The 16,626-nt window shown below is 36.1% G+C and overlaps 1 protein-coding gene and 1 pseudogene across 3 annotated transcripts in view; one reads left to right on the top strand and one right to left on the bottom strand.

Annotated features, from left to right (window-relative positions):
* Tmem117 (transmembrane protein 117) overlaps positions 1–16,626 on the top strand; it is a 569,660-nt gene that overhangs the window by 299,427 nt on the left and 253,607 nt on the right. The window lies entirely within an intron of this gene.
* Positions 4,003–6,013, bottom strand: LOC147821497 (uncharacterized; annotated as a pseudogene).

The raw sequence follows: 16,626 nt of genomic DNA on the forward strand, positions 1-16,626 counted from the left end.
TCCTCTGAGCTGGGCAAGGTGGGTCACCAGCTCAGATGCCCCTTCCTCTTGGTGGGGAGCGGCAGGATGGATGGTGGCCCTGAGGCCCCTTCCTCTGGGCTGGGAGTGGTGGGACAGCTGCTCAGAAGCTCCTTCCTCTGGTCTGGGAGTGAAGGAACCGATGGCGACCAGGAAGCCCCTTCAGGAGAGAGATTTTAAATGCTGTGTAGAGGAGCCCGAGCCTTCATTTGACCAATTTGAGTTACAACCAGTCCTTGCAAATGAATTGAGTTTGTAAGCCAAGGGTCCACTGTATCTCATTTCTTCATCAATTTTGAAAGATAGTTTTACAGGATGTATCAGTCTGTGTTTTTCTTTAGGGCTTAAAAAACTTCACTGCAAGCTCTGCTGGCCTTTAACGTTTGTGTTGAGAAATTTACTTCAATTCAAATGGCTTTTTCTTTATAAGTGATTCATTCCTTTTCTCTAGTGGCTTTTAAAATTCTGTTCTTAAATTAGCCTTTTGGGATTTTGACTATGAAGTCTTGTGGAGAGGTTCTTTTCTGATTCTTGGTATTTGGAGTTATATGTTCCTCACTTATATGTATGTTATTTTCTTTTAGTTGGAATTTTTCTTGTATTATTTCAGTAAACAGGTTCTTTATGTCATTTGTGTTGTCTTCTGTTTTTTCAGTGATGACAATAAATCTGAGGTTATTCTTCTTTACATCAACTAATGTCTGTTGGATCCATTTTTCATGTTCTCTTGTTTTAAAAGTATCTCTCATTAATGAGTCACCAACAATGGTCCTATCTTCTAGTTCTAACACTCTGTACTCACAATGGTCAATTCTGCTTTCCATACTTTTGATATAATTTTTAATCTCCTGAATTTATGTTTGGTACCTTTTTATGGACTCTAATGGCATTCATGTTTTGTGTCATTTTGTTTAGCTCATCTGTCTTTGTATCAGTGTCTTCTGTAGACTTGCAGATTGTTTCACTTCTTAGTCCCATTATCCATTCATTTATATCTTGTTCTGTTTAGTTATATGGAAAAGTGGTTTGTCAAGCACCTTATTGATCTTTAAAATTTTTTTAAAATTTCCTCTGTTATCATTTTGTGTAACTTGACTATGTGGGTTTTGATTTTCTCTCCCTTGATATGCTGTGGATCAGCTTTGGAGGAGTTAGGAGTTTCTCATTTTATTATCTTATCTTCTCATGTTTCTACTTTTTATTTGTTTTTTTCTATTTGTGCTGAGACTTGCAATTTGATATTAGCAGAAGTCTTTGTTGCTAGTATGGAGACTTCTTTAGTTAATGTTTGTTTTTCAGCAATGCTCCCTGGGTGGCAAATGATAGGCTTTTGGTTATGTCTAGAATCTACCTCTGTTTGGGGATGCAAGCTGAAGTTCTCTGGGAATGGGCCACAGTATTGTTAGTGACACTATGGCCATCCAGATATTGACATGCAGAGAAAACTAATTAACTGCAAACACTATGTCACCTTGGCTATGGTAATAAAATCAGCAACAATAATGATGTCAAAGACAAACTGTCTATTGACATACCCTAAGAACCGATAATGTACCACCTACAACCATAGAAAAGAGATCTATAATTATACCATAAACATCAAGACAAACCAAATATTGACCTACAGTAAATATCTACTAAATGGAACTTTACTTCCACTAACAATAGAACTGTATTCAAGAGTAATGGCATATTTTTCCATATGTGAAAATTCATAGAACTTCATGGTTGTACTAATAAAGATTAAGGGGGTAGGGAATTGGAGAATTAGATCAGTAAAACTTGAAATATTAACCAGTAATGAGAAAGAGGGTAGAAAATTGAGATAGGGGATTCTATTGAGAAGTAAAGGAAAATTAATAGTTTTAGGTAACAGTGGCAGAATAAAACAAACCAGAAAAAGAAGAAAAGACAGAGAGTAAAATAACAGAAAAAAAGAAAAATAACAATGGCAAAAAAATTAAAAGGAGAAATGAAAAGAGAAAAAAGTGACAATACCCCACCCCCCACCCCACCCCCCACCCCGTGCAGGAACGAGAAAGAGAAAAAAATTGAGTGAATTAAAAAAAATTCCCCTGTAATTTTGAATGAGTGGTTCCTTTCTAGGATGTGCACTTTGTCTTGGAATCTAGCAAATACTTTTCTCCACCTAGGTTTACACCTTATGGGTTTGTGAGGTGCCTTGCCTATTCCAGGGGCCCTGTCTCTGTATACCTCAGACTGTGGCAAGGGTCCAAGATATGGTGTGTCCTTGCTCATGTTGGTAGATTGAAAGCAATCAGGTTTCTTATCTCTGATGGATATAGGCTGCAGGGTAGTGCTTCAAGGAGATTGTTGGACTTAATGTCAATACTTTCAGATCCAGCTTCCTCTGAAAGCCACACTCATAAAGCATGGCTTCTCACTACTGAGGGCAGAGCCTTCTTCTTCCTCACCTGAACTTAAACCTCTCAGAGGGCCTATGTCTAGCCCACTCGCTCTCCGTGGCTGTCTCCTGTGACTATCTATCTCTCACCAGTCAAGGTGTGTTGACAACTAGAAACCTTGAAGTGAAGCTCTTCTCTAGCTTAGTCTTTTTTTTTTTTCAGAAAGTAGTAAATTTCCTCTTTTTATTAAACTTACTGTTTCTTTTCCTTCATGGCCTTATTTCATCTTCTTAGTTAAAGCAGTATTGATTACCAAAGAGAATGTCAATCCCAGCATCAAGGAATAGAATAAAGGCATTTGCTTCATCACATCCAATAATTATTCTTCCCAACACAACTTCACTGTGAACAAAAATTTCTTTGATAACGTTGTTACTGATAAATCATTCCATCACTTATACCTTTTGGAGAGATTTATTACTACAATTCATGATATCCATTTTCAAACAAGTTATGTTCTTGCTGACCTGTGGCAATCAGACATTCACAACAGTATGGTTTATTTTTAGATCAAGTGTTGGAAAACTACCACAAAATTAAAAGTCATCATCATTTAGGCATAAAAATAAGATTTTGATGGTAAGTAAACAAAATTTTATGAAAATCATAATATTGATTCCAATATGAAGGCAGCTAGGCAAAATTATGTACTTGATATAATATACAATTACTTTGAGATATATGCAAGTGTTTTGTCAGGATATGAAAAATACAATATTGCTAATATACATGTTTTGTGAAAACAACATTTGTCAAGAACACGTTCACAAGCCTCTCTCTATAAAATATAACATCAAATTAAAAAATTTATTATTACACAGAATATGGAGTGTATACACCAACAAAATTTAAATTAAAGCTAGTGGGAAATCCTGACAATTAAAACACAATTAGGGGGCGGGGATTTAGCTCAGTGGTTCCACTGCCTGCCTTGCAAGCACAAGGACCCGAGTTTGATCTCCGGTACCAAAAAAAGACCCCAAACACAAAAACCCCACAATTAACACAATTTACTTTTTAGTGATCTATTCCTCCCAATTGTAAAAACAAAACAAAATAAATACTACATAAATACTAACCCTACTTGGAACTGAAAAATACACTTCAATTAACATTGTTTAATTCGGAGACACTATGTTGTGCTCACAGACACTGGCATACACCAAAATATATGATGTCAGCTCAATTTTTTAATAGTAAAGACCACAGATACATAGTTCAAATATTTTCAAGTGATTTACTGAAAAACACAGAATGAATACACTTTAGGATATCTCCATCTGGGAGTGTATTTTCTAGAAAATTAATGAAGAAATATTGATATCAAAATGTTCATATTATTTCTACAGGTTTCCACTATATGAGTAATTCTCACAGGATTTTCAAAATAGGTTTACATATACAGGTTTTCTTCTCAATGTGACTTCTTTCCTGCATTTGACAATACCCATCTATGCCAAATGCTTTCCTACATTGCTTACATATGCTTTTTCCTCAGTGTGACCTCATTCATGTATTTGATACTGTATCAGCTGAATTTTTTCCCACATTCCTTACATACATAGTTACTCTCCAGTGAATTCTGTCTAATAAATGAAGAGCTTACATCAAATCTTTTCCCACACTGCCTAGATAGCTTGCTCCAGTGTGCTTTCTTTCGTATTTGATGGCGCTTTTGTATACAAAATGCTTTCCCACATTGCTTACATACATAGAGCTTCTTCCCAGTGTGAATTCCTTCACGTTTGACCAGTACTCTGTTGGCTGAAGACTTCTCATATTACTGATACACATAAAGTTTCTCCTCAGTATGACCTCTTTCATGTTTTTGAAAATATTGTTGTGTAGTGTATGCTTTCCCACATTGTTTACATATATAGGGTTTTTCTCCAGTGTGAATACTTTCATGTCTTTGACAGTGACTGAGTGTGCTGAATGCTTTCCCACACTGCTTACATACATAAGGCTTCTCACCAGTGTGGGATCTTCTATGTTTACAAAATGTGGACTTATCAGCAAAACCTTTTCCACATTGCTTACATACATATGGTTTCTCCTCAGTGTGAATTCTTTCATGTATATGACAATTAGTCTGTTGGCTGAAAGATTTCCCACACTGCTTACATACATAGGGTTTCTCCCCAGTGTGAGTTCTTTCATGTATTTAAAAATAACTGTAGTGAATGCTTTTCCACATTGTTTGCATACATAGGGTCTCTCCCCAGTGTGAATTCTTTCATATCTTTTGACAGTGACTTTGTCTGAATGCTTTCCCACATTGCTTACATATATAGGGTTTCTCACCAGTATGGGATCTTGTATGTCTATGATATGTGGATTTATCAGTAAATCCTTTTCCACATTGCTTACATACATAAGGTTTGTCACCAGTGTGATTTCTTTCATGTATTTCATAACAGCTCTGTGTAGTGAATGCTTTTCCACAATGTTTACATACATAGGGTTTCTTCCTAGTGTGAATATTTTCATGTCTTTAACAATGACTGTGTGTGCGGAATGCTTTCCCACATTGCTTACATACATAGAGTTTCTCACCAGTGTGTGATCTTGTATGTCTATGATATGTGGATTTATCAGTGAATTCTTTTCCACATTGCTTACACACATGGCGTTTTTCACCTGGATGATTACTTTGTACAATAAATGCTTTCCCAGACTGTTTACATACATAAGGTTTCACCACAGTGTGAATACTTTTAAGTCTATGAATGGAATGACTATGAGCTAATGCTTTCACGCATTCCTTAGATACATAGGCCTTCTCCCCAGCATATTCTCTTTCATGTATTTGAATATGGTATGAAGAAAAAAAAAGCTTTCCCACATTGTTTGCATACAAACGGATTCCCCTCACTGTGATTTCTGTTATGGATTTGAACACCACTGGGTGTGCTGGAGGCTTTCACACTTTTCTTACCTACAGAGGTTTTCTCTCCAGGTTGAGGTCTTTCACTAAGATCAGAGTAAAAGCTTTTGCACATTGCTCATATTGATAGGATTTCTCTCCAGTCTTTGTCCTTGTATGCTTCTGAAAGGACTGGAAATCACTGCAGGTTTTTCCATGATCATTACATTTATATAGCTTCTCCTCAAATCCCAAGTAGTCATCTGGCTTCAGTCCAGTGTTAGCTATAATGGGCACATTTAGGGTCAAATGCCCAATCAGGGACTTTTTACAAGCAAGGCTGTCAGGTAAAGGAGCTTGTTGCCTGTCCACGTTAGCATCTGGTGTCCAAAGGAATATTTCTTCCTGTTGTTTCCAACCTTTACGTTGATAGTATTTTTCTACCTCTTCATTTCTTAGATTCCTTGAGCAATTTTTGTACATTCATTCAATTTGCTGGTTATTCCAAGTACTTCCTGAATTGTAGCTATAACAGTCATATTCTTGAATGTTTCCCACATCACATCTCTGTAGAGCTTCATTTGGGATGGATTCAACAAAGCCCACTCCTCTATCATGAAGTTCATAGCTACATCCTCAAAGGTCACTGGGTCCATTGCATGGCTTGAGGGTCTCTGAGGATCCTGTGAATGCAGCCTGCAGTGTGTAGAGGTCACAAAAAAAAGATGGTCTATCAGCGGGGGACTCTCAGTAATGCATTAACAATGTGCACTTCAGCGCCACGACCTCTCTAGCTTAGTCTTAAAAAACTATTTCCAAACATGGACCCCGATTAAATACTCCTGCAATATGGTGAGCACTCCACTGGGTTTCTTCTCCAACTCTAGCCTGCTGTGAAAAAAGTAGTTTTGGAGTAAAATCTCACAATGTTTTTGTAGTTTTTAGTAGCTGTGAGCTTTGTTGTGAATATCACTCTTGGCCAGGTCTGTTATTTCTCCCTGAAGATTTCAACTCTCTGGGGCTTACCTTGTCTCCCTGGGCATTGGCCTCATCCAAGATCAGGTTTAGAGTACATTGCCTGTTAGGGCAGGCTCCACTGCCCATGCAGGACAGGGGGCTACTCATTTATTCTTGCATGTTATCTACTTTTTCCATTAGAGTCCTTAGTGTAAAGAATTCCAACATTCCTGCTCATATCTGCGTCTGATTCTGAAACTTGCTCAGTCTCTTTGTACTGTATTTTTCACCTTTTAGTATGGCTTATAATGATGTACTGAATGAAAAGAACTGCAATAAGTAGGCCCTTAGTAATGCGGTGGTAGGTCATGGGAAGAGGGGTCATGTTCTATAGTCCTATGATTAGATTTCAGTGTTTTTGTGTGCCTTTGTCCCTGGACAGTGGACTTCATGAAGGCTTTTTAGTTTCTCTTAATCCCACCCCACCCCAACAATCAGATACTGTGACCAAAAATGTCTGCAGTTGGGTATTTTTCTTCCCAGGACCCACTGGGCTCTGATAATATTCTCATGGGGTTAGTCTGTATGAAATAGTTCCTCAGGAGGGCAGGTCTTATGATGAAAAACAGAGCCCTCATGTATTTCAAAACTGATGCTTTTTCATTTTCTATTCTGAAAGCGTAAGAGACGTTTTGTTTTTTTTTTCCGTTGATATTGTCAGAATTCTCATTTGGAGAATCTGGTGGCGTTTCAGGAAGCAAACCTCCAAAATCTTGAAGGCCTTCCTATGACTGGATCCTCACAGAGTTTCTTACTCTCAGACATGTCCATACTGAGCCTCTAACAATTCAGTTATAGTTCAGATTCTCCCATTTCCTATCCCTGAGTATCCTGGAGGTTTTTACTGAAGGAATTCTACTCCATTAACTTGTAATTCTCTGTATCTACCTGTCTGACCGCTCTTCTCCAAGGATCTAAGGAAGAGTTACTGACTGTTTTGTTCACCTTTATACCAGTTGTTTGAATGGAGTAATGACTTCCAAGTTCTTGACACATGGGACTGAAAACTTTAAGTCTATTATCTCCATTTTAAATATGTGAAAGAAAAATCAGTTTTGAAAGAGCCCAAATATCTTACAGGAGGTCAACAAACAAAACTGAGAGTGACAGAGCTGAAGATTTTTAAAAGTTCAATTCCAGTTCTCTATTATACCCTTTAATCAGCTGTTCCAACAGGTTATTTTACTTTAAATGACAATTATATATTGTTGTTACTTTGAATAAAATAGTATATGCCTACTGTTCGATAGGTACAAAATTTTAGTCAGACAAGAAAACTAAATCTTTTGAAATTTATAGCATATGACTATGTTTAACAATGGTGTATTATATTAATGTATTGTATACACATATAATAGCACTTCATATCCTGTGAAGATATACAGTTATAATTTTTCAACTTATAATAAAGTTATAAAAATTAAACCAAAATTATATATTTTGTAAAACACATGTGAATAATGGATTTATTTATATAGATTTATATAATTTATATAATTTCTTTATATAGATTTATATAATTTCTTTTATAGATTATATAATCCAAATTTAAAAATGATATCATAAAATATAGATATTTTGTATTTCACATATGTAATAAAGATAAGTTCTAATATGTGCTATGCCATTTCTGAGCCTGATCCCTTTCATGAAAATGCAGACTTCCATATGTAAAAATATTGGGAGATTTCTTTGTTATTCTTACACTTCTTTTCTCTTTTTTGGTGCTGCTTTACTACTAATATTGTACTCATGACCCAAGAGATCTCCTTTGTCTTGGCAAAATGCATGAGTATTTGGCTACCTGTCTATAAAGATGATGAAGGCATAATGAATATTAACAGAAGTAGCATTTATGGACTACTTTACCAGGGATCAGGCATGGTGCTATGCATTTTATAAGAAGTTCTTTTACTTAGTTCTCAGAATAATGCTATGTATAAAATATCTACCATGGTCAGGGTTTGAACCTGGATCTCTTGACTCTAGAGCTTATAGTCCTAAAAAAAATCCTCTGCAGACATCTTCCCAATTAATACATGCTCTTTTAAGAAACATTGATTTATGGTCAGCATCAGAAGGAGGGGAAGAATTGGCTTCAGATTTACATTACCTATTTTTAAAGAAGAGAAATAAAAATTCACTTAAAACCTAGACTTCTCTTAACCTTTTGTGGAGTTCGAGAGTATGGTCACATTTAAGCAGAGTCATGTATTGTATCATTATATTTTAATGTGAGCTGATGTGGAGATACAAAACAGATTATTATTAAAAATTAACATATAATAAGGATAAACAGAAACACAGAGTTTTTCATTTTCCTAATAACACTAACAAAGAGTATTTAAAACTTCAGTAGTATGAGTTTAACATATAATTTTCTCCAAAGGAAATAATCATTTTTACCTCTTTTTAGGTTAAGACATATTCTCCAAATAAAATGTTTAAAAAAACAATATATTTCCTTTCTAAATGGATGGCTACAATATATCTACATAAATTCTTTTTTTAATATTTTGGGATAATAGTTTGTAAACATTGTAGGACAGGGCTTTCAGAGGTTGTTCATATCCTGCACTGAATGATTTAATAACCTAGGAAAAAAGACATCAATGTACTGCCATACACTTTGTATATTTGCTTATTTAACTTACAATGCTGTTTGACCGATGTTTATTTTGGCACTTTTTAGGACAATATTTTCAACAGTTTAAAGTAGATGAATTATACCTTCACAGATCTGTTCAACTGTGATCAATGCACTCACCAAATTGAATTTAAAAGCACTAATTTCTTTTTTCACTTGTTCCACAAATTAAGCAAGTTCAGTATGCCCAGTTAAGCAAGTTCAAGTTTCTGTTATTAAAAAATGTCAAATTTTCAGTTCTCTGTTGTCATAACAGCAGTCAAGAATGATGTAGGTACTGGTACCTGTGAGTGAGTGGTTGTGAAGTAAAGTTTCATTTTATAGCTTGATATACACTACAATTAAAGGTACCACCTCTACATTGAGGGCTGTATTGTTAGTGAGTACTGGATCAACAGTAAAATTCAAGAGTACTGAATTCCAACTCCAAGAGTAGCTTTCTATAGATAATTCTGTAGCAGCTGAGCAAATTACTAAATCAGGCCTTTCATGTCACTGTAACAAATACCTGAGATAGATCAAACTAATAAGAGGAAAGGTTTATTTTGATTTGTGGTTTCAGATGCCCTAGGGCCATCTCAGTAAATTTTTAGAAAAGATGCAATATAGGGATATGTAACACTGTGTTTATTTTTTATTTTTTAAAATTAATTTAATTGGTACATTTAAGATATACAGTATAATGACATTCATCATTGGAAATTTGGACCTTTACATAATCCATCTTGGTTCTTATTTTTTTCCCCATTCCCCTGCCCTCCCTTCAACCCCTCCACCCCTCCCTATCCACATCATGTTTATTTTTCAGAAGTATTTCTATTGATGAATTATCAATTTTAATTTTATTATATTAATTTACTTAACAGGAAAATAAAATATGTTTTTAATATGTAATGAGTGTGTAGAATAAACATTAACATTTTCAACATCAACTGCTTACTTGCTTACAAGATCTAAAAAATAACAACGGAAATAAATTCCTATGTGAATTTCTGTATTTCCACAGAAATAATCTTTGCTTCAATTATCACTCCCAAGGCAGTCTTCACAAATGACAATAGCATGTTCCATACACAAATCTCACTTACACGGACAGCACATGTGCTTAGCTTTCCTTTTCTGCTTGACAGGCCATAGTTGTGATCTCTTTTGTCTTTCTCTTTTGTCAGGAGCTTCCTATTATATTATACAATGTGCACTTGGCAGAAAAATAAAATATCAATAAAATAAAATATCAAATATATCCATTTTCTACATCAACTATTTGTTTGCTTACTAAATCTAAAAAATAACAAAAGAAATAAATTCCTATATGAACTATAATGAGAATCCAAATAAAATTCTACCACAAAAATAATGTTTACTTCAATTACCAGACCTAAGATAGTTTTCACATATGAAGACAGTATGTTCCATACACAAGTATCGCTTACACTGAGAGCACATTGTTAGTTTTCCTGTCTTCTTTGGTAGGACACACTTGTCATCTGGTCTTCCTGTATTTTCAGGAGGTTCTTGTGACATTTCACCTGTCTGTTCACTGGTCTGCTCCAAAATTCTATTGCATAGTTCTTTAGGCAGATACATATTGTTCTTCTGTTGTAAATGATCATTTCTCAATTCCAGTCCCAATCCTAAGAAAATTTCTCCATGATATTTTGTTCTTGTTGTTTTCTTTGTAAACTATGAAACTATTTATGCCTGACATGTTTAGGATCCACTAAACACAACCATTGGCCAACGCTTTGTGTTTTGAGTGACATCACAGATGTTGCATAACTCATCAACAACTTCCACTCTGCCTTTCATTTTGTTGTAAAATGTGACCATTTCTGGCTTCATTTGTGTGGAGTAGTCACTATCATTTTTTGTTTGTTTGGTTTTGAGATAGGGTCTTGCTAGATAGTCCTGGCTAGCCTGGAGCTCACTGTGCAGCACAGGCTGACCTTGAACTCACAGGATCCTCCTGCCTCAGCCTCCTGACTGCTGGGATTCCAAGCATATACCATCGTGCCCAGCTTCACTATCAGTCTTATCATCGTGGTATAATGTTAAATGTATCAATATTACTTTATTTTTATTTACCATATAGGAGACCAAAATTACGTCTTTTTAAAATCCAGACTTTGCACTATACATTTCTCTATTGCGAACTTGCACCATTTTTTCAGGAATCTCCACTTTGTCCTTGTGAATAATTCCTGTGCTGGTCAACTGGAGTTTTTTTTTTAGCAAATGTCATACCAATGAGTAACTTGTGAACCCATTGTTGAATGTGACATTCGGGTTACTTTTTGAAATAGATGAAACAAATTGGTTCACAATGTCATACAGTTTATTCTTCATTTCTTAATTTCTGCTTCTAGCTGCTTAGCCAGGCCTTGGCTTTCACCTGACTTATTAAGTTGTCTAACAGGTCTAACATCATCTCATTGTCACCTTATCAATCAGCACTCCATAGCGTTGTCAGCTTAGTCTCAATAAAGCACAATCTGTGGCATCTGACATCCAAGCTTAGAACCATTGAAAGCTTCTCTTTACATTCAAGATTAAGTTTAAATTTGTGCATTTGGTATACACAGGAGAATTTGTGCCAGAGAATCTGGCTTTGTCCCTCATAACGCTGCTTTCTCTCTATCAAATAGTCTCTTAATTTCAGGGTACTTCTAGGACCTTGACACGATCCTCCTGTCTCTGGCGTCATTAGTTTTGCATATTTTTTTCTTCTGTTTTAAATCTTTCACCCTTGTTGCTGTGGATAAATTTTCTTACCTTTAAATTTCAGTTCTTTTGCTATTTCCACATAGTCACTTTCCTTGATCTAAATTGTTGTTGTCTGAAACTGTAGTATTTTTCTGTGTGCCAATGCAACAGTCCTGTTTTATCTTTCGCTCTCTATGTCAAAGCCTTTTGCTATGCATAGCACATATTGGTTGAATCACTTATGTCATGATTGCTTTGATCACTAAAGTGTACTCAGCCTGTCCTAGGACTCCTGAACATGCTGTAAAGGTGAAATTCCTCTGTTTGTCAGTGCATGGCTAGTGGTGATCAGTAAATAATAATTTGTTCCTCAAGTTGACCAGTGAGGGAGAGAGAAACAAGAGATTCTGGGAACAACTTCCCATTATTTTAATATTATCTTTGGTGGCCATTGAAACTGTCTATCATGACATATGTCTGATAATACAGTGGTCTGCATTATTGCATCATCTTAAGTTGAGGAATCATCTACAGTCATGATCATGAAATATGATACATGTTTAAATTTTAAAAAACACATTGATGGCCAGGGATTTAGCTCAGTGGTTCCGGCACCTACCACACAAGCGTAAGGTATGGAGTTCAATCCCTGGTACCAAACACAAACAAACAAACAAACAAACAAGCAAACCACATTGCCACTGATTCCATCAAAATACTCCCCTCACTTTAAACACACTTTTACCACCATTCTTGACACTTTCTGTAGCAGTTCTGGAAATCTTTTCTTAAGTCTTTAGTTTCACTGTCCTGGTTATCTTGCTGCTCTGAATCAATTCAAAACATGTATCTTTCATAGTCATTTTAACATTGGGGAAGAGCCAAAAGTCACACAGTGCCAGATACAATGAATAAAGTAGATGAAGACACACTGTAATATATTTATTTGATGGAAATTTCCATAAACATTTTGACTCAATTTAGGACACTGAAGCATTGATAAAAAAGACACAAAAGAGAACTTTCAGAACTTCTCCAGAAGTGCCAAGAATGATATAATATGTTCAAACGAAGGAGAAGTTTTTGAGGAGGATTAATGGCAATGTGCCCTTTACCATAACAGTTTTAAAACTTTTAATTTAAATATTCACTGCATTACTTGCTAATCCCTCATGCATTTGACTCTCCTTTAAGTTCTTCCTATTTCTTTAAGTCAGGAGATCTTTGGAACCCTTACTATGGCTTTGTATTATAGACTTATTGAAGTAAATAATTATTAGTTTTGTTTTATATAGTTTTACTTTTGTAAATAATGATTTAATTATCTCTCACCTCTCCAGTCTTCTGTCACATTTTATTGTTAAGCACATTTTGATTTCGCTATTTAAAAATGTGTAAAGAAAACATGTTAGAAGGAAGCTGTGACAACTCTGCTGAATGATGGCATGAGAGTTGATATTTTGTTTTCAGTTTTTAATGCTTTTTTATATTTTAATAGGAAATGTTTTTATGTTTTTTTATTAAAAACTCTTTAAAAGAAGAAAAACAAAAAAAGGGAAATACATTCATGGAAAAAATCAATTTTATATCCCTTCTCACTGAGTAATGATCTACATTTGTTTTTAAGCAAATATTTATTTAACCCACAAAAGTTCATTAAGTGCCTACATTTGGCAGGGAGGGAAAAAACTATGGTTTAGAAGAGGGGGAAACCAACTCAATTTCAGAAAGAAGATGAAGAGGGATACAGAAATTTTATTTCTATTTCAAAAGGTAAGGGAGGGTTGACTGTTTAGAAAAGATAAAGAAGGTTAGTGGGAATAGCGCTGTGCAAAAACTTCAGAGGCAGACGAAGGGGCTCAGAATGCCTGGCTATCTCTGTGTAGGAGTTGGAGAGAAGCAGGAAGATCGAATATCATGTTATTTTATTGAATTATAAATTTTAGTAGAGATTGGTGAAAGAAAAGAAAACTCTTTCCCCCTTAATGACTTCTTCAAGTATTAATGTCTGATTTTTAAGAAAAGCAACAAACACTACATTTTTCTTTAGCTTCACTTTTAGGCAGAGATGTTTTTTCACTTCTTTAAACTTATCACAATTTTTGTGTAACACCCTTTGGAAAAATCTTGTTACACTTTTGTTTTGTCATGAACGGATGTATTTCCATCTGTGGCTTTGAAACACCGTGCTAGCAGTTTACTTTCCCTTATTAGGAGCTGTTTGGGAGTATAAGGCAGCTATTGGCAAGGAGACTTTGCCCAAATTCCTAAGTAACTAAACCAATATTAACTTTATTTTGGCTCAACTTTACTCATAATTTAGTTTCATGGTTTTTTAGGAGGAGAAACTCCAAAATGACTAAAAATAGTTTGTGTGGGACTACTTCTACTTAATATACTTGATTTTGAATACAATGTGTGTCCAGCATGTCGCTTTGTGTTGCCAGTTTGTTTCAACCAGAAGATCTCTATTTAAATAAATCCCAGTTTTGTTAATCACTAAAGATGTAATTATGCCGCTGTATACTGTGTGCCTTTAAATCAATGATTCAGAAACAGACTGTTCTTTGATAGTTCCATCATTTCTTCATGAGTATGCAGAGGAAATTAGCATACTGAAAGCTGAGCACCCTAAGCAGAGTCTAGACGCATCCTGAGAGAGGATATTGGTAGTTTTTCTGAGTGAAACTGACTGCTGAGCTGGTGAACACCCAGTCTGATGAATAAACCAAGGCCCTTTGTGGAAGTCTGCAGGTGGTCCATGCTCTCTTTTCATGGGCCCCAGCTTTTATCATTCCCAATTTGGTTGAATGTACTTAATGCTGTCATTCTGGTGCTTATCATTCTTAGGGTGCGTATGATTCTTACAGTGCTTATGATACTTTATAGCACATTTTGCTTTTCAATCATCCTTTGTAGTGGCTTCTGAAACCCTTTGTGGCTTAGTGTGGAGACTATTACCAGAAATTGCCTTCCAAGTCACCTGGGGCAGTGTGCAGGAGCTTTAGCCATACAAATGGTTCCCAGGTCCAGCTGTGTGTTATCGTCACCAGAATGATTAGAAAAATACTGATACTTGAATCTCACATAAGCTTAACTAGCTCAGGACCTTTGGGAAAGAGCCTATGCAATGGTTTCTCTTCAGAATTCTTCAGATGAGTCTAATGTGTAGCCAAGTCTAAGGACGGGCATGGGCTGGATCGAGAAGTGGGTGGGATATGTTCTCGTTGGCAGGGATGAAGGGAGCTGTGGTATCTGGGAGTAGTCTTGGGAAAGTGGTAAATGAAAATCCAGGAAAGAGCTTTAAGTCAACAGGATAGGTCTGCTAAGCTTGAAGAGAGAAAACTCAGGGCAGAGAGTACAGATGGGCCTGGGACAGCTCCTGGACTCTTGGGTGGTGTCCATGAAGGCTTGTGGTCAGAGATGTAAGGTTATATTGTGGAATGGACAGGGAACAAAGGACAATTCAGTTATACTCAGAGGAAATACTTCAAATTAGTACAAATTACAGTTTTCTAGTTGCTGTCTAGTTTCTGTTCTCACCCCCCACCCCCAACTGGCGATTGAACCAGGCCTTCACATTGAGATACCTGCCCAGCACTTTTTAAAATTTTAAGCCTGAGTGTCCCTAAATTGCTCAGGTGGGACTCAAACTTGCCATTCTCCTGTCTCAGCCTCCTCATTGCTGAGTTTAAAGCTGTGGGCCACCACACCCAACTTCTGTTCTCAGTTTTGATGGTTCAGTGAATTAGGGACCCTGGAAATGTTATCAAAGAAATCTGAAATAAAAGGTGTTATCTTCCTGTCTTCCCTTACATTGTTCACTAATACCTTGACAATAATAATCAGATGAGGTTCACCAGACTCAGACATACATGTTTACCTGGAGGCAACCCTTAAGCTTGTTTTTCTGCCCATTTTGAGTATTCCTAGTGTGTCTCACACAGCTCCTAGAGCTGGATAAAAAGCTAGCCAGTGTGCAACCAGATGGTCTGCTTTTTAGCTCAGAAATTGCTGCCAGCCTCCCTTGTGTGTATGAAGATTTTCTGATTTTGTACCCTGGTGTCCACATTACTATTACATCTTCTCCCTGGATTTGGTGACCTGACTTTTCAACTGGCAGAGCAACTCTAATTTGGCCTCACTTATTTGCTTGCTAACCCTCAGATTCTGGGTTCCGGTACGCATTCTGATTGCCCTGCTCTCTGGGTGATGAGTCACACAGATGGCTGAGGTGGTGAAGAGGGGCAGCATTGTATCTCCCATCCTCTTCTTTTGCCCTGTAAACTATCTGTTCACAAGTAATGAACCACTTTAACTAAGGGCCTTGTGAAGATGTCTAAAAGTATATTTTTGAGTTTGAGTGAACTTAAAATCTTTAATAAATACATGTTTTCTATCAATACACTGAACATAAATATATATAATACTCCGTTTGGTTTCATATCAACTTCTAGCTTTTACTCAGCCATCCAAGTGGAATTTCTCTCCCTTTCTCTTTTGATTTAACCAATAGTCATCGAATGCCTGTTGCCTTGGGCACTATGTTAGATGCTTCTACCCATGTTTATATAATGCCCAGAAATGATCATGATTCCAGAAATGGCTTCTGATCTTCCAAGTTCTGGCTGTCAGTAATTTCTTATGTTGTTAAACTTTCTCTAGGGTTTCTCACAGTCTGGTGACTGCTGAGTGCAGTGTGGTGGTTATAGTACACAGTTCTTTTTAAGGGATAGTCTATTTTTAATGGAAAAAATAGGTCAGTTGATAAAAATACCTAACCTAAAGATGATCTTTGTGTTCAAGAAGAATTAAAAGTGAATACCCCTGGGTTTCAAAGGAGTGCTTTCAGGTTGGACATGAATGTGAGCAATTACCTGTTAACATGTAGCTTTTCAGGTGCAGGCAAGAAGTTGATGCTTGACAGCTCAAATCATTCTAGTGTAAAT

The sequence above is a fragment of the Heterocephalus glaber genome, unplaced genomic scaffold (genome assembly GCF_053883595.1).
Source record: "Heterocephalus glaber isolate CG9 unplaced genomic scaffold, H.glaber_assembly_v1.0 deba00001733, whole genome shotgun sequence".
In the NCBI taxonomy this organism is placed as follows: domain Eukaryota; kingdom Metazoa; phylum Chordata; class Mammalia; order Rodentia; family Bathyergidae; genus Heterocephalus; species Heterocephalus glaber.